Source organism: Pseudorasbora parva, chromosome 2, assembly GCF_024679245.1.
Source record: "Pseudorasbora parva isolate DD20220531a chromosome 2, ASM2467924v1, whole genome shotgun sequence".
Classification (NCBI taxonomy): Eukaryota; Metazoa; Chordata; class Actinopteri; order Cypriniformes; family Gobionidae; genus Pseudorasbora; species Pseudorasbora parva.
The window spans coordinates 62,873,316-62,891,158 of NC_090173.1; the positions used below are offsets into that span (position 1 = coordinate 62,873,316).

At 48.1% G+C, this 17,843-nt stretch overlaps 10 non-coding genes across 10 annotated transcripts; all 10 read left to right on the top strand.

Annotated features, from left to right (window-relative positions):
- Positions 1-4,810: 4,810 nt before the first annotated feature.
- trnag-ucc (transfer RNA glycine (anticodon UCC)) lies at positions 4,811-4,882 on the top strand. The gene has a single exon. It is a non-coding gene; the product is annotated as a tRNA-Gly (tRNA).
- Positions 4,883-9,661: 4,779 nt separating this feature from the next.
- trnag-ucc (transfer RNA glycine (anticodon UCC)) lies at positions 9,662-9,733 on the top strand. Its single transcript has one exon. It is a non-coding gene; the product is annotated as a tRNA-Gly (tRNA).
- A 1,125-nt stretch (positions 9,734-10,858) lies between these two features.
- On the top strand, positions 10,859-10,930 carry trnag-ucc (transfer RNA glycine (anticodon UCC)). Its single transcript has one exon. It is a non-coding gene; the product is annotated as a tRNA-Gly (tRNA).
- Positions 10,931-12,054: 1,124 nt separating this feature from the next.
- trnag-ucc (transfer RNA glycine (anticodon UCC)) lies at positions 12,055-12,126 on the top strand. Its single transcript has one exon. It is a non-coding gene; the product is annotated as a tRNA-Gly (tRNA).
- A 536-nt stretch (positions 12,127-12,662) lies between these two features.
- Positions 12,663-12,734, top strand: trnag-ucc (transfer RNA glycine (anticodon UCC)). Its single transcript has one exon. It is a non-coding gene; the product is annotated as a tRNA-Gly (tRNA).
- Positions 12,735-13,261: 527 nt separating this feature from the next.
- On the top strand, positions 13,262-13,333 carry trnag-ucc (transfer RNA glycine (anticodon UCC)). The gene has a single exon. It is a non-coding gene; the product is annotated as a tRNA-Gly (tRNA).
- Positions 13,334-14,458: 1,125 nt separating this feature from the next.
- trnag-ucc (transfer RNA glycine (anticodon UCC)) lies at positions 14,459-14,530 on the top strand. Its single transcript has one exon. It is a non-coding gene; the product is annotated as a tRNA-Gly (tRNA).
- A 536-nt stretch (positions 14,531-15,066) lies between these two features.
- On the top strand, positions 15,067-15,138 carry trnag-ucc (transfer RNA glycine (anticodon UCC)). Its single transcript has one exon. It is a non-coding gene; the product is annotated as a tRNA-Gly (tRNA).
- A 528-nt stretch (positions 15,139-15,666) lies between these two features.
- trnag-ucc (transfer RNA glycine (anticodon UCC)) lies at positions 15,667-15,738 on the top strand. Its single transcript has one exon. It is a non-coding gene; the product is annotated as a tRNA-Gly (tRNA).
- Positions 15,739-16,274: 536 nt separating this feature from the next.
- Positions 16,275-16,346, top strand: trnag-ucc (transfer RNA glycine (anticodon UCC)). Its single transcript has one exon. It is a non-coding gene; the product is annotated as a tRNA-Gly (tRNA).
- Positions 16,347-17,843: the final 1,497 nt, after the last annotated feature.

Genomic DNA, 17,843 nt, shown 5'->3' on the forward strand with positions numbered 1-17,843 from the left:
GCATAGCTGCCTTCCAAGCAGTTGACCCGGGTTCGATTCCCGGCCAACGCAATTCTTTTGCTCAAAACTGTCGCCCGGGGCCCCTGGCCAGCTCTTTGTGTCACTTGTAAATGGAGCAATAACTTTTGAATGGGTCTTTGGGCAGCAGTAAAGGACTAGACCTCCCCGTCGGGGAATCGAACCCCGGTCTTCCGCGTGACAGGCGGAGATACTGTCCACTATACTAACGAGGAGTTGCAGAAGGCTGGCGTCGCACCCGATCAGCGCAACTGCTGCTCGCTGCAAACATCCTTCCCATTTGCAGGTACGGCCTCATGAGTCATATCGCTTCAAAGAAGCCAACAGAACATCTATTATATAAATAAATATGAAGTGTCTGTATAAATTGTGGAATGTCACTGAATTTGAGAGCTTGTTTTTCAATGAAGAGATTGGTAGGTAGAGTCCATAGGTTAATGCATTTTTTTCAGTTGCGAGTCCAAACAGACAGAGTTTCAGTTCCTCTGCACACAGTCGCTGAAAATGTGTTGGGAGCATTGACCGCCTAAGGTGGCGTTCAGCAAACAAGCAAAATGCCTGCGTTGGTGGTATAGTGGTGAGCATAGCTGCCTTCCAAGCAGTTGACCCGGGTTTGATTCCCGGCCAACGCAATTCTTTTGCTCAAAAATGTCTCCCGGGGCCCTGGCCAACTCTTTGTGTCACTTGTAGCTGGAGCAATAACTTTTGAATGGGTCTTTGGGCAGCAGTAAAGAATTAGACCTCCCCGTCGGGGAATCGAACCCCGGTCTTCCGCGTGACAGGCGGAGATACTGTCCTCTATACTGACGAGGAGTTGCGGAAGGCTGGCGTCGCACCCGATCAGCGCAACTGCTGCTCGCCGCAAACAGGCTTCCCATTTGCAGGTACGGCCTCATGAGTCATATCGCTTCACAGAAGCAAAGAGAAGCCAACAGAACATGTAAAATATAATTAAATATAAAGTGTCTGTATAAATTGAGGAATGTCACTGAATTAGAGAGCTTGTTTTTCAATGAAGAGATTGGTAGGTCAGGTCCATAAATGCATAAATCCAAAAATGCATTTTTTTCAGTTGCTGGTCCAAACAGACAGAGTTTCAGTTCCTCTGCACACAGTCACTGATAATGTGTTGGGAGCATTGACCGCGTAAGGTGGCGTTCAGCAAACAAGCAAAATGTCTTCGTTGGTGGTATAGTGGTGAGCATAGCTGCCTTCCAAGCAGTTGACCCGGGTTCGATTCCCGGCCAACGCAATTTTTTTGCTCAAAACTGTCGCCCGGGGCCCCTGGCCAGCTCTTTGTGTCACTTGTAAATGGAGCAATAACTTTTGAATGGGTCTTTGGGCAGCAGTAAAGGACTAGACCTCCCCGTCGGGGAATCGAACCCCGGTCTAACGCGTGACAGGCGGAGATACTGTCCACTATACTCACGAGGAGTTGCAGAAGGCTGGCGTCGCACCCGATCAGTTCAACTGCTGCTCGCCGCAAACATCCTTCCTATTTGCAGGTACGGCCTCATGAGTCATATCGCTTCAAAGAAGCCAACAGAACATCTATTATATAAATAAATATGAAGTGTCTGTATAAATTGTGGAATGTCACTGAATTAGAGAGCTTGTTTTTCAATGAAGAGATTGGTAGGTAGAGTCCATAGGTTAATGCATTTTTTTCAGTTGCGAGTCCAAACAGACAGAGTTTCAGTTCCTCTGCACACAGTCGCTGAAAATGTTTTGGGAGCATTGACCGCCTAAGGTGGCGTTCAGCAAACAAGCAAAATGCCTGCGATGGTGGTATAGTGGTGAGCATAGCTGCCTTCCAAGCAGTTGACCCGGGTTCGATTCCTGGCCAACGCAATTCTTTTGCTCAAAACTGTCGCCCGGGGCCCCTGTCCAGCTCTTTGTGTCACTTGTAAATGGAGCAATAACTTTTGAATGGGTCTTTGGGCAGCAGTAAAGAATTAGACCTCCCCGTCGGGGAATCGAACCCCGGTCTTACGCGTGACAGGCGGAGATACTGTCCACTATACTAACGAGGAGTTGCGGAAGGCTGGCGTCGCACCCGATCAGCGCAACTGCTGCTCGCCGCAAACAGGCTTCCCATTTGCAGGTACGGCCTCATGAGTCATATCGCTTCACAGAAGCAAAGAGAAGCCAACAGAACATGTAATATATAATTAAATATAAAGTGTCTGTATAAATTGAGGAATGTCACTGAATTAGAGAGCTTGTTTTTCAATGAAGAGATTTGTAGGTCAGGTCCATAGGTTAATGCATTTTTTTCAGTTGCTGGTCCAAACAGACAGAGTTTCAGTTCCTCTGCACACAGTCACTGATAATGTGTTGGGAGCATTGACCGCGTAAGGTGATGTTCAGCAAACAAGCAAAATGTCTTCGTTGGTGGTATAGTGGTGAGCATAGCTGCCTTCCAAGCAGTTGACCCGGGTTCGATTCCCGGCCAACGCAATTTTTTTGCTCAAAACTGTCGCCCGGGGCCCCTGGCCAGCTCTTTGTGTCACTTGTAAATGGAGCAATAACTTTTGAATGGGTCTTTGGGCAGCAGTAAAGGACTAGACCTCCCCGTCGGGGAATCGAACCCCGGTCTAACGCGTGACAGGCGGAGATACTGTCCACTATACTAACGAGGAGTTGCAGAAGGCTGGCGTCGCACCCGATCAGCGCAACTGCTGCTCGCCGCAAACATCCTTCCTATTTGCAGGTACGGCCTCATGAGTCATATCGCTTCAAAGAAGCCAACAGAACATCTATTATATAAATAAATATGAAGTGTCTGTATAAATTGTGGAATGTCACTGAATTAGAGAGCTTATTTTTCAATGAAGAAATTGGTAGGTAGAGTCCATAGGTTAATGCATTTTTTTCAGTTGCGAGTCCAAACAGACAGAGTTTCAGTTCCTCTGCACACAGTCGCTGAAAATGTGTTGGGAGCATTGACCGCCTAAGGTGGCGTTCAGCAAACAAGCAAAATGCCTGCGTTGGTGGTATAGTGGTGAGCATAGCTGCCTTCCAAGCAGTTTACCCGGGTTTGATTCCCGGCCAACGCAATTCTTTTGCTCAAAAATGTCTCCCGGGGCCCTGGCCAACTCTTTGTGTCACTTGTAGCTGGAGCAATAACTTTTGAATGGGTCTTTGGGCAGCAGTAAAGAATTAGACCTCCCCGTCGGGGAATCGAACCCCGGTCTTCCGCGTGACAGGCGGAGATACTGTCCTCTATACTGACGAGGAGTTGCGGAAGGCTGGCGTCGCACCCGATCAGCGCAACTGCTGCTCGCCGCAAACATCCTTCCCATTTGCAGGTACGGCCTCATGAGTCATATCGCTTCACAGAAGCAAAGAGAAGCCAACAGAACATGTAAAATATAATTAAATATAAAGTGTCTGTATAAATTGAGGAATGTCACTGAATTAGAGAGCTTGTTTTTCAATGAAGAGATTGGTAGGTCAGGTCCATAGGTTAATGCATTTTTTTCAGTTGCTGGTCCAAACAGACAGAGTTTCAGTTCCTCTGCACACAGTCACTAATAATGTGTTGGGAGCATTGACCGCGTAAGGTGGCGTTCAGCAAACAAGCAAAATGTCTTCGTTGGTGGTATAGTGGTGAGCATAGCTGCCTTCCAAGCAGTTGACCCGGGTTCGATTCCCGGCCAACGCAATTCTTTTGCTCAAAACTGTCGCCCGGGGCCCCTGGCCAGCTCTTTGTGTCACTTGTAAATGGAGCAATAACTTTTGAATGGGTCTTTGGGCAGCAGTAAAGGACTAGACCTCCCCGTCGGGGAATCGGACCCCGGTCTTCCGCGTGACAGGCGGAGATACTGTCCACTATACTAACGAGGAGTTGCAGAAGGCTGGCGTCGCACCCGATCAGCGCAACTGCTGCTCGCTGCAAACATCCTTCCCATTTGCAGGTACGGCCTCATGAGTCATATCGCTTCAAAGAAGCCAACAGAACATCTATTATATAAATAAATATGAAGTGTCTGTATAAATTGTGGAATGTCACTGAATTTGAGAGCTTGTTTTTCAATGAAGAGATTGGTAGGTAGAGTCCATAGGTTAATGCATTTTTTTCAGTTGCGAGTCCAAACAGACAGAGTTTCAGTTCCTCTGCACACAGTCGCTGAAAATGTGTTGGGAGCATTGACCGCCTAAGGTGGCGTTCAGCAAACAAGCAAAATGCCTGCGTTGGTGGTATAGTGGTGAGCATAGCTGCCTTCCAAGCAGTTGACCCGGGTTTGATTCCCGGCCAACGCAATTCTTTTGCTCAAAAATGTCTCCCGGGGCCCTGGCCAACTCTTTGTGTCACTTGTAGCTGGAGCAATAACTTTTGAATGGGTCTTTGGGCAGCAGTAAAGAATTAGACCTCCCCGTCGGGGAATCGAACCCCGGTCTTCCGCGTGACAGGCGGAGATACTGTCCACTATACTGACGAGGAGTTGCGGAAGGCTGGCGTCGCACCCGATCAGCGCAACTGCTGCTCGCCGCAAACAGGCTTCCCATTTGCAGGTACGGCCTCATGAGTCATATCGCTTCAAAGAAGCCAACAGAACATCTATTATATAAATAAATATGAAGTGTCTGTATAAATTGTGGAATGTCACTGAATTAGAGAGCTTGTTTTTCAATGAAGAGATTGGTAGGTAGAGTCCATAGGTTAATGCATTTTTTTCAGTTGCGAGTCCAAACAGACAGAGTTTCAGTTCCTCTGCACACAGTCGCTGAAAATGTGTTGGGAGCATTGACCGCCTAAGGTGGCGTTCAGCAAACAAGCAAAATGCCTGCGTTGGTGGTATAGTGGTGAGCATAGCTGCCTTCCAAGCAGTTGACCCGGGTTCGATTCCCGGCCAACGCAATTCTTTTGCTCAAAAATGTCTCCCGGGGCCCTGGCCAACTCTGTGTGTAACTTGTAGCTGGAGCAATAACTTTTGAATGGGTCTTTGGGCAGCAGTAAAGAATTAGACCTCCCCGTCGGGGAATCGAACCCCGGTCTTACGCGTGACAGGCGGAGATACTGTCCACTATACTAACGAGGAGTTACGGAAGGCTGGCGTCGCACCCGATCAGCGCAACTGCTGCTCGCCGCAAACAGGCTTCCCATTTGCAGGTACGGCCTCATGAGTCATATCGCTTCACAGAAGCAAAGAGAAGCCAACAGAACATGTAATATATAATTAAATATAAAGTGTCTGTATAAATTGAGGAATGTCACTGAATTAGAGAGCTTGTTTTTCAATGAAGAGATTGGTAGGTAGAGTCCATAGGTTAATGCATTTTTTTCAGTTGCGAGTCCAAACAGACAGAGTTTCAGTTCCTCTGCACACAGTCACTGATAATGTGTTGGGAGCATTGACCGCGTAAGGTGGCGTTGAGCAAACAAGCAAAATGCCTGCGTTGGTGGTATAGTGGTGAGCATAGCTGCCTTCCAAGAAGTTGACCCGGGTTCGATTCCCGACCAACGCAATTCTTTTGCTCAAAACTGTCGCCCGGGGCCCCTGGCCAGCTCTTTGTGTCACTTGTAAATGGAGCAATAACTTTTGAATGGGTCTTTGGGCAGCAGTAAAGGACTAGACCTCCCCGTCGGGGAATCGAACCCCGGTCTTCCGCGTGACAGGCAGAGATACTGTCCACTATACTAACGAGGAGTTGCGGAAGGCTGGCGTCGCACCCGATCAGCGCAACTGCTGCTCGCCGCAAACAGGCTTCCCATTTGCAGGTACGGCCTCATGAGTCATATCGCTTCACAGAAGCAAAGAGAAGCCAACAGAACATGTAATATATAATTAAATATAAAGTGTCTGTATAAATTGAGGAATGTCACTGAATTAGAGAGCTTGTTTTTCAATGAAGAGATTTGTAGGTCAGGTCCATAGGTTAATGCATTTTTTTCAGTTGCTGGTCCAAACAGACAGAGTTTCAGTTCCTCTGCACACAGTCACTGATAATGTGTTGGGAGCATTGACCGCGTAAGGTGATGTTCAGCAAACAAGCAAAATGTCTTCGTTGGTGGTATAGTGGTGAGCATAGCTGCCTTCCAAGCAGTTGACCCGGGTTCGATTCCCGGCCAACGCAATTTTTTTGCTCAAAACTGTCGCCCGGGCCCCTGGCCAGCTCTTTGTGTCACTTGTAAATGGAGCAATAACTTTTGAATGGGTCTTTGGGCAGCAGTAAAGGACTAGACCTCCCCGTCGGGGAATCGAACCCCGGTCTAACGCGTGACAGGCGGAGATACTGTCCACTATACTAACGAGGAGTTGCAGAAGGCTGGCGTCGCACCCGATCAGCGCAACTGCTGCTCGCCGCAAACATCCTTCCTATTTGCAGGTACGGCCTCATGAGTCATATCGCTTCAAAGAAGCCAACAGAACATCTATTATATAAATAAATATGAAGTGTCTGTATAAATTGTGGAATGTCACTGAATTAGAGAGCTTATTTTTCAATGAAGAGATTGGTAGGTAGAGTCCATAGGTTAATGCATTTTTTTCAGTTGCGAGTCCAAACAGACAGAGTTTCAGTTCCTCTGCACACAGTCGCTGAAAATGTGTTGGGAGCATTGACCGCCTAAGGTGGCGTTCAGCAAACAAGCAAAATGCCTGCGTTGGTGGTATAGTGGTGAGCATAGCTGCCTTCCAAGCAGTTTACCCGGGTTTGATTCCCGGCCAACGCAATTCTTTTGCTCAAAAATGTCTCCCGGGGCCCTGGCCAACTCTTTGTGTCACTTGTAGCTGGAGCAATAACTTTTGAATGGGTCTTTGGGCAGCAGTAAAGAATTAGACCTCCCCGTCGGGGAATCGAACCCCGGTCTTCCGCGTGACAGGCGGAGATACTGTCCTCTATACTGACGAGGAGTTGCGGAAGGCTGGCGTCGCACCCGATCAGCGCAACTGCTGCTTGCCGCAAACAGGCTTCCCATTTGCAGGTACGGCCTCATGAGTCATATCGCTTCACAGAAGCAAAGAGAAGCCAACAGAACATGTAAAATATAATTAAATATAAAGTGTCTGTATAAATTGAGGAATGTCACTGAATTAGAGAGCTTGTTTTTCAATGAAGAGATTGGTAGGTCAGGTCCATAAATGCATAAATCCAAAAATGCATTTTTTTCAGTTGCTGGTCCAAACAGACAGAGTTTCAGTTCCTCTGCACACAGTCACTGATAATGTGTTGGGAGCATTGACCGCGTAAGGTGGCGTTCAGCAAACAAGCAAAATGTCTTCGTTGGTGGTATAGTGGTGAGCATAGCTGCCTTCCAAGCAGTTGACCCGGGTTCGGTTCCCGGCCAACGCAATTTTTTTGCTCAAAACTGTCGCCCGGGGCCCCTGGCCAGCTCTTTGTGTCACTTGTAAATGGAGCAATAACTTTTGAATGGGTCTTTGGGCAGCAGTAAAGGACTAGACCTCCCCGTCGGGGAATCGAACCCCGGTCTAACGCGTGACAGGCGGAGATACTGTCCACTATACTAACGAGGAGTTGCAGAAGGCTGGCGTCGCACCCGATCAGCGCAACTGCTGCTCGCCGCAAACATCCTTCCTATTTGCAGGTACGGCCTCATGAGTCATATCGCTTCAAAGAAGCCAACAGAACATCTATTATATAAATAAATATGAAGTGTCTGTATAAATTGTGGAATGTCACTGAATTAGAGAGCTTGTTTTTCAATGAAGAGATTGGTAGGTAGAGTCCATAGGTTAATGCATTTTTTTCAGTTGCGAGTCCAAACAGACAGAGTTTCAGTTCCTCTGCACACAGTCGCTGAAAATGTTTTGGGAGCATTGACCGCCTAAGGTGGCGTTCAGCAAACAAGCAAAATGCCTACGATGGTGGTATAGTGGTGAGCATAGCTGCCTTCCAAGCAGTTGACCCGGGTTCGATTCCTGGCCAACGCAATTCTTTTGCTCAAAACTGTCGCCCGGGGCCCCTGTCCAGCTCTTTGTGTCACTTGTAAATGGAGCAATAACTTTTGTATGGGTCTTTGGGCAGCAGTAAAGAATTAGACATCCCCGTCGGGGAATCGAACCCCGGTCTTCCGCGTGACAGGCGGAGATACTGTCCACTATACTAACGAGGAGTTGCGGAAGGCTGGCGTCGCACCCGATCAGCGCAACTGCTGCTCGCCGCAAACAGGCTTCCCATTTGCAGGTACGGCCTCATGAGTCATATCGCTTCACAGAAGCAAAGAGAAGCCAACAGAACATGTAATATATAATTAAATATAAAGTGTCTGTATAAATTGAGGAATGTCACTGAATTAGAGAGCTTGTTTTTCAATGAAGATATTTGTAGGTCAGGTCCATAGGTTAATGCATTTTTTTCAGTTGCTGGTCCAAACAGACAGAGTTTTAGTTCCTCTGCACACAGTCACTGATAATGTGTTGGGAGCATTGACCGCGTAAGGTGGCGTTCAGCAAACAAGCAAAATGTCTTCGTTGCTGGTATAGTGGTGAGCATAGCTGCCTTCCAAGCAGTTGACCCGGGTTCGATTCCCGGCCAACGCAATTTTTTTGCTCAAAACTGTCGCCCGGGGCCCCTGGCCAGCTCTTTGTGTCACTTGTAAATGGAGCAATAACTTTTGAATGGGTCTTTGGGCAGCAGTAAAGGACTAGACCTCCCCGTCGGGGAATCGAACCCCGGTCTAACGCGTGACAGGCGGAGATACTGTCCACTATACTAACGAGGAGTTGCAGAAGGCTGGCGTCGCACCCGATCAGCGCAACTGCTGCTCGCCGCAAACATCCTTCCTATTTGCAGGTACGGCCTCATGAGTCATATCGCTTCAAAGAAGCCAACAGAACATCTATTATATAAATAAATATGAAGTGTCTGTATAAATTGTGGAATGTCACTGAATTAGAGAGCTTATTTTTCAATGAAGAGATTGGTAGGTAGAGTCCATAGGTTAATGCATTTTTTTCAGTTGCGAGTCCAAACAGACAGAGTTTCAGTTCCTCTGCACACAGTCGCTGAAAATGTTTTGGGAGCATTGACCGCCTAAGGTGGCGTTCAGCAAACAAGCAAAATGCCTGCGATGGTGGTATAGTGGTGAGCATAGCTGCCTTCCAAGCAGTTGACCCGGGTTCGATTCCTGGCCAACGCAATTCTTTTGCTCAAAACTGTCGCCCGGGGCCCCTGGCCAGCTCTTTGTGTCACTTGTAAATGGAGCAATAACTTTTGAATGGGTCTTTGGGCAGCAGTAAAGAATTAGACCTCCCCGTCGGGGAATCGAACCCCGGTCTTCCGCGTGACAGGCGGAGATACTGTCCACTATACTAACGAGGAGTTGCGGAAGGCTGGCGTCGCACCCGATCAGCGCAACTGCTGCTCGCCGCAAACAGGCTTCCCATTTGCAGGTACGGCCTCATGAGTCATATCGCTTCACAGAAGCAAAGAGAAGCCAACAGAACATGTAATATATAATTAAATATAAAGTGTCTGTATAAATTGAGGAATGTCACTGAATTAGAGAGCTTGTTTTTCAATGAAGAGATTTGTAGGTCAGGTCCATAGGTTAATGCATTTTTTTCAGTTGCTGGTCCAAACAGACAGAGTTTCAGTTCCTCTGCACACAGTCACTGATAATGTGTTGGGAGCATTGACCGCGTAAGGTGGCGTTCAGCAAACAAGCAAAATGCCTGCGTTGGTGGTATAGTGGTGAGCATAGCTGCCTTCCAAGCAGTTGACCCGGGTTCGATTCCCGGCCAACGCAATTCTTTTGCTCAAAACTGTCGCCCGGGGCCCCTGGCCAGCTCTTTGTGTCACTTGTAAATGGAGCAATAACCTTTGAATGGGTCTTTGGGCAGCAGTAAAGGACTAGACCTCCCCGTCGGGGAATCGAACCCCGGTCTTCCGCGTGACAGGCGGAGATACTGTCCACTATACTAACGAGGAGTTGCGGAAGGAGGCGTCGCACCCGATCAGCGCAACTGCTGCTCGTCGCAAACAGGCTTCCCATTTGCAGGTACGGCCTCATGAGTCATATCGCTTCAAAGAAGCCAACAGAACATCTATTATATAAATAAATATGAAGTGTCTGTATAAATTGTGGAATGTCACTGAATTAGAGAGCTTGTTTTTCAATGAAGAGATTGGTAGGTAGAGTCCATAGGTTAATGCATTTTTTTCAGTTGCGAGTCCAAACAGACAGAGTTTCAGTTCCTCTGCACACAGTCGCTGAAAATGTGTTGGGAGCATTGACCGCCTAAGGTGGCGTTCAGCAAACAAGCAAAATGCCTGCGTTGGTGGTATAGTGGTGAGCATAGCTGCCTTCCAAGCAGTTGACCCGGGTTTGATTCCCGACCAACGCAATTCTTTTGCTCAAAACTGTCGCCCGGGGCCCCTGGCAAGCTCTTTGTGTCACTTGTAAATGGAGCAATAACTTTTGAATGGGTCTTTGGGCAGCAGTAAAGGACTAGACCTCCCCGTCGGGGAATCGAACCCCGGTCTTCCGCGTGACAGGCGGAGATACTGTCCACTATACTAACGAGGAGTTGCAGAAGGCTGGCGTCGCACCCGATCAGCGCAACTGCTGCTCGCCGCAAACATCCTTCCCATTTGCAGGTACGGCCTCATGAGTCATATCGCTTCAAAGAAGCCAACAGAACATCTATTATATAAATAAATATAAAGTGTCTGTATAAATTGAGGAATGTCACTGAATTAGGGAGCTTGTTTTTCAATGAAGAGATTGGTAGGTCAGGTCCATAGGTTAATGCATTTTTTTCAGTTGCTGGTCCAAACAGACAGAGTTTCAGTTCCTCTGCACACAGTCACTGATAATGTGTTGGGAGCATTGACCGCGTAAGGTGGCGTTCAGCAAACAAGCAAAATGCCTGCGTTGGTGGTATAGTGGTGAGCATAGCTGCCTTCCAAGCAGTTGACCCGGGTTCGATTCCCGGCCAACGCAATTCTTTTGCTCAAAAATGTCTCCCGGGACCCTGGCCAGCTCTTTGTGTCACTTGTAGCTGGAGCAATAACTTTTGAATGGGTCTTTGGGCAGCAGTAAAGAATTAGACCTCCCCGTCGGGGAATCGAACCCCGGTCTTCCGCGTGACAGGCGGAGATACTGTCCACTATACTAACGAGGAGTTGCGGAAGGAGACGTCGCACCCGATCAGCGCAACTGCTGCTCGTCGCAAACAGGCTTCCCATTTGCAGGTACGGCCTCATGAGTCATATCGCTTCAAAGAAGCCAACAGAACATCTATTATATAAATAAATATGAAGTGTCTGTATAAATTGTGGAATGTCACTGAATTAGAGAGCTTGTTTTTCAATGAAGAGATTGGTAGGTAGAGTCCATAGGTTAATGCATTTTTTTCAGTTGCGAGTCCAAACAGACAGAGTTTCAGTTCCTCTGCACACAGTCACTGATAATGTGTTGGGAGCATTGACCGCCTAAGGTGGCGTTCAGCAAACAAGCAAAATGCCTGCGTTGGTGGTATAGTGGTGAGCATAGCTGCCTTCAAAGCAGTTGACCCGGGTTTGATTCCCGGCCAACACAATTCTTTTGCTCAAAACTGTCGCCCGGGGCCCCTGGCCAGCTCTTTGTGTCACTTGTAAATGGAGCAATAACTTTTGAATGGGTCTTTGGGCAGCAGTAAAGGACTAGACCTCCCCGTCGGGGAATCGAACCCCGGTCTTCCGCGTGACAGGCGGAGATACTGTCCACTATACTAACGAGGAGTTGCAGAAGGCTGGCGTCGCACCCGATCAGCGCAACTGCTGCTCGCCGCAAACATCCTTCCCATTTGCAGGTACGGCCTCATGAGTCATATCGCTTCAAAGAAGCCAACAGAACATCTATTATATAAATAAATATGAAGTGTCTGTATAAATTGTGGAATGTCACTGAATTAGAGAGCTTGTTTTTCAATGAAGAGATTGGTAGGTAGAGTCCATAGGTTAATGCATTTTTTTCAGTTGCGAGTCCAAACAGACAGAGTTTCAGTTCCTCTGCACACAGTCGCTGAAAATGTGTTGGGAGCATTGACCGCCTAAGGTGGCGTTCAGCAAACAAGCAAAATGCCTGCGTTGGTGGTATAGTGGTGAGCATAGCTGCCTTCCAAGCAGTTGACCCGGGTTCGATTCCCGGCCAACGCAATACTTTTGCTCAAAAATGTCTCCCGGGACCCTGGCCAACTCTTTGTGTCACTTGTAGCTGGAGCAATAACTTTTGAAAGGGTCTTTGGGCAGCAGTAAAGAATTAGACCTCCCCGTCGGGGAATCGAACCCCGGTCTTCCGCGTGACAGGCGGAGATACTGTCCACTATACTAACAAGGAGTTGCGGAAGGCTGGCGTCGCACCCGATCAGCGCAACTGCTGCTCGCCGCAAACAGGCTTCCCATTTGCAGGTACGGCCTCATGAGTCATATCGCTTCACAGAAGCAAAGAGAAGCCAACAGAACATGTAATATATAATTAAATATAAAGTGTCTGTATAAATTGAGGAATGTCACTGAATTAGAGAGCTTGTTTTTCAATGAAGAGATTGGTAGGTCAGGTCCATAGGTTAATGCATTTTTTTCAGTTGCTGGTCCAAACAGACAGAGTTTCAGTTCTTCTGCACACAGTCACTGATAATGTGTTGGGAGCATTGACCGCGTAAGGTGGCGTTCAGCAAACAAGCAAAACGCCTGCGTTGGTGGTATAGTGGTGAGCATAGCTGCCTTCCAAGCAGTTGACCCGGGTTCGATTCCCGGCCAACGCAATGCTTTTGCTCAAAAATGTCGCCCGGGGCCCCTGGCCAGCTCTTTGTGTCACTTGTAAATGGAGCAATAACTTTTGAATGGGTCTTTGGGCAGCAGTAAAGGACTAGACCTCCCCGTCGGGGAATCGAACCCCGGTCTTCCGCGTGACAGGCGGAGATACTGTCCACTATACTAACGAGGAGTTGCAGAAGGGTGGCGTCGCACCCGATCAGCGCAACTGCTGCTCGCCGCAAACATCCTTCCCATTTGCAGGTACGGCCTCATGAGTCATATCGCTTCAAAGAAGCCAACAGAACATCTATTATATAAATAAATATGAAGTGTCTGTATAAATTGTGGAATGTCACTGAATTAGAGAGCTTGTTTTTCAATGAAGAGATTGGTAGGTAGAGTCCATAGGTTAATGCATTTTTTTCAGTTGCGAGTCCAAACAGACAGAGTTTCAGTTCCTCTGCACACAGTCGCTGAAAATGTGTTGGGAGCATTGACCGCCTAAGGTGGCGTTCAGCAAACAAGCAAAATGCCTGCGTTGGTGGTATAGTGGTGAGCATAGCTGCCTTCCAAGCAGTTGACCCGGGTTCGATTCCCGGCCAACGCAATACTTTTGCTCAAAAATGTCTCCCGGGACCCTGGCCAACTCTTTGTGTCACTTGTAGCTGGAGCAATAACTTTTGAAAGGGTCTTTGGGCAGCAGTAAAGAATTAGACCTCCCCGTCGGGGAATCGAACCCCGGTCTTCCGCGTGACAGGCGGAGATACTGTCCACTATACTAACGAGGAGTTGCGGAAGACTGGCGTCGCACCCGATCAGCGCAACTGCTGCTCGCCGCAAACAGGCTTCCCATTTGCAGGTACGGCCTCATGAGTCATATCGCTTCACAGAAGCCAACAGAACATCTATTATATAAATAAATATGAAGTGTCTGTATAAATTGTGGAATGTCACTGAATTAGAGAGCTTGTTTTTCAATGAAGAGATTGGTAGGTAGAGTCCATAGGTTAATGCATTTTTTTCAGTTGCGAGTCCAAACAGACAGAGTTTCAGTTCCTCTGCACACAGTCGCTGATAATGTGTTGGGAGCATTGACCGCTTAAGGTGGCGTTCAGCAAACAAGCAAAATGCCTGCGTTGGTGGTATAGTGGTGAGCATAGCTGCCTTCCAAGCAGTTGACCCCGGTTCGATTCCCGACCAACGCAATTCTTTTGCTCAAAACTGTCGCCCGGGGCCCCTGGCCAGCTCGTTGTGTCACTTGTAAATGGAGCAATAACTTTTGAATGGGTCTTTGGGCAGCAGTAAAGGACTAGACCTCCCCGTCGGGGAATCGAACCCCGGTCTTCCGCGTGACAGGCGGAGATACTGTCCACTATACTAACGAGGAGTTGCAGAAGGCTGGCGTCGCACCCGATCAGCGCAACTGCTGCTCGCTGCAAACATCCTTCCCATTTGCAGGTACGGCCTCATGAGTCATATCGCTTCAAAGAAGCCAACAGAACATCTATTATATAAATAAATATGAAGTGTCTGTATAAATTGTGGAATGTCACTGAATTAGAGAGCTTGTTTTTCAATGAAGAGATTGGTAGGTAGAGTCCATAGGTTAATGCATTTTTTTCAGTTGCGAGTCCAAACAGACAGAGTTTCAGTTCCTCTGCACACAGTCGCTGAAAATGTGTTGGGAGCATTGACCGCCTAAGGTGGCGTTCAGCAAACAAGCAAAATGCCTGCGTTGGTGGTATAGTGGTGAGCATAGCTGCCTTCCAAGCAGTTGACCCGGGTTCGATTCCCGGCCAACGCAATACTTTTGCTCAAAAATGTCTCCCGGGACCCTGGCCAACTCTTTGTGTCACTTGTAGCTGGAGCAATAACTTTTGAATGGGTCTTTGGGCAGCAGTAAAGAATTAGACCTCCCCGTCGGGGAATCGAACCCCGGTCTTCCGCGTGACAGGCGGAGATACTGTCCACTATACTAACGAGGAGTTGCGGAAGGCTGGCGTCGCACCCGATCAGCGCAACTGCTGCTCGCCGCAAACAGCCTTCCCATTTGCAGGTACGGCCTCATGAGTCATATCGCTTCACAGAAGCAAAGAGAAGCCAACAGAACATGTAAAATATAATTAAATATAAAGTGTCTGTATAAATTGAGGAATGTCACTGAATTAGAGAGCTTGTTTTTCAATGAAGAGATTGGTAGGTCAGGTCCATAGGTTAATGCATTTTTTTCAGTTGCTGGTCCAAACAGACAGAGTTTCAGTTCCTCTGCACACAGTCACTGATAATGTGTTGGGAGCATTGACCGCGTAAGGTGGCGTTCAGCAAACAAGCAAAATGCCTGCGTTGGTGGTATAGTGGTGAGCATAGCTGCCTTCCAAGCAGTTGACCCGGGTTCGATTCCCGGCCAACGCAATTCTTTTGCTCAAAACTGTCGCCCGGGGCCCCTGGCCAGCTCTTTGTGTCACTTGTAAATGAAGCAATAACTTTTGAATGGGTCTTTGGGCAGCAGTAAAGGACTAGACCTCCCCGTCGGGGGAATCGAACCCCGGTCTTACGCGTGACAGGCGGAGATACTGTCCACTATACTAACGAGGAGTTGCAGAATGCTGGCGTCGCACCCGATCAGCGCAACTGCTGCTCGCCGCAAACATCCTTCCCATTTGCAGGTACGGCCTCATGAGTCATATCGCTTCAAAGAAGCCAACAGAACATCTATTATATAAATAAATATGAAGTGTCTGTATAAATTGTGGAATGTCACTGAATTAGAGAGCTTGTTTTTCAATGAAGAGATTGGTAGGTAGAGTCCATAGGTTAATGCATTTTTTTCAGTTGCGAGTCCAAACAGACAGAGTTTCAGTTCCTCTGCACACAGTCGCTGAAAATGTGTTGGGAGCATTGACCGCCTAAGGTGGCGTTCAGCAAACAAGCAAAATGCCTGCGTTGGTGGTATAGTGGTGAGCATAGCTGCCTTCCAAGCAGTTGACCCGGGTTCGATTCCCGGCCAACGCAATACTTTTGCTCAAAAATGTCTCCCGGGACCCTGGCCAACTCTTTGTGTCACTTGTAGCTGGAGCAATAACTTTTGAAAGGGTCTTTGGGCAGCAGTAAAGAATTAGACCTCCCCGTCGGGGAATCGAACCCCGGTCTTCCGCGTGACAGGCGGAGATACTGTCCACTATACTAACGAGGAGTTGCGGAAGGCTGGCGTCGCACCCGATCAGCGCAACTGCTGCTCGCCGCAAACAGGCTTCCCATTTGCAGGTACGGCTTCATGAGTCATATCGCTTCACAGAAGCAAAGAGAAGCCAACAGAACATGTAATATATAATTAAATATAAAGTGTCTGTATAAATTGAGGAATGTCACTGAATTAGAGAGCTTGTTTTTCAATGAAGAGATTGGTAGGTCAGGTCCATAGGTTAATGCATTTTTTTCAGTTGCTGGTCCAAACAGACAGAGTTTCAGTTCTTCTGCACACAGTCACTGATAATGTGTTGGGAGCATTGACCGCGTAAGGTGGCGTTCAGCAAACAAGCAAAACGCCTGCGTTGGTGGTATAGTGGTGAGCATAGCTGCCTTCCAAGCAGTTGACCCGGGTTCGATTCCCGGCCAACGCAATTCTTTTGCTCAAAACTGTCGCCCGGGGCCCCTGGCCAGCTCTTTGTGTCACTTGTAAATGGAGCAATAACTTTTGAATGGGTCTTTGGGCAGCAGTAAAGGACTAGACCTCCCCGTCGGGGAATCGAACCCCGGTCTTCCGCGTGACAGGCGGAGATACTGTCCACTATACTAACGAGGAGTTGCAGAAGGGTGGCGTCGCACCCGATCAGCGCAACTGCTGCTCACCGCAAACATCCTTCCCATTTGCAGGTACGGCCTCATGAGTCATATCGCTTCAAAGAAGCCAACAGAACATCTATTATATAAATAAATATGAAGTGTCTGTATAAATTGTGGAATGTCACTGAATTAGAGAGCTTGTTTTTCAATGAAGAGATTGGTAGGTAGAGTCCATAGGTTAATGCATTTTTTTCAGTTGCGAGTCCAAACAGACAGAGTTTCAGTTCCTCTGCACACAGTCGCTGAAAATGTGTTGGGAGCATTGACCGCCTAAGGTGGCGTTCAGCAAACAAGCAAAATGCCTGCGTTGGTGGTATAGTGGTGAGCATAGCTGCCTTCCAAGCAGTTGACCCCGGTTCGATTCCCGGCCAACGCAATACTTTTGCTCAAAAATGTCTCCCGGGACCCTGGCCAACTCTTTGTGTCACTTGTAGCTGGAGCAATAACTTTTGAAAGGGTCTTTGGGCAGCAGTAAAGAATTAGACCTCCCCGTCGGGGAATCGAACCCCGGTCTTCCGCGTGACAGGCGGAGATACTGTCCACTATACTAACGAGGAGTTGCGGAAGGCTGGCGTCGCACCCGATCAGCGCAACTGCTGCTCGCCGCAAACAGGCTTCCCATTTGCAGGTACGGCTTCATGAGTCATATCGCTTCACAGAAGCAAAGAGAAGCCAACAGAACATGTAATATATAATTAAATATAAAGTGTCTGTATAAATTGAGGAATGTCACTGAATTAGAGAGCTTGTTTTTCAATGAAGAGATTGGTAGGTCAGGTCCATAGGTTAATGCATTTTTTTCAGTTGCTGGTCCAAACAGACAGAGTTTCAGTTCTTCTGCACACAGTCACTGATAATGTGTTGGGAGCATTGACCGCGTAAGGTGGCGTTCAGCAAACAAGCAAAACGCCTGCGTTGGTGGTATAGTGGTGAGCATAGCTGCCTTCCAAGCAGTTGACCCCGGTTCGATTCCCGGCCAACGCAATTCTTTTGCTCAAAACTGTCGCCCGGGGCCCCTGGCCAGCTCTTTGTGTCACTTGTAAATGGAGCAATAACTTTTGAATGGGTCTTTGGGCAGCAGTAAAGGACTAGACCTCCCCGTCGGGGAATCGAACCCCGGTCTTCCGCGTGACAGGCGGAGATACTGTCCACTATACTAACGAGGAGTTGCGGAAGGCTGGCGTCGCACCCGATCAGCGCAACTGCTGCTCGCCGCAAACAGCCTTCCCATTTGCAGGTACGGCCTCATGAGTCATATCGCTTCACAGAAGCCA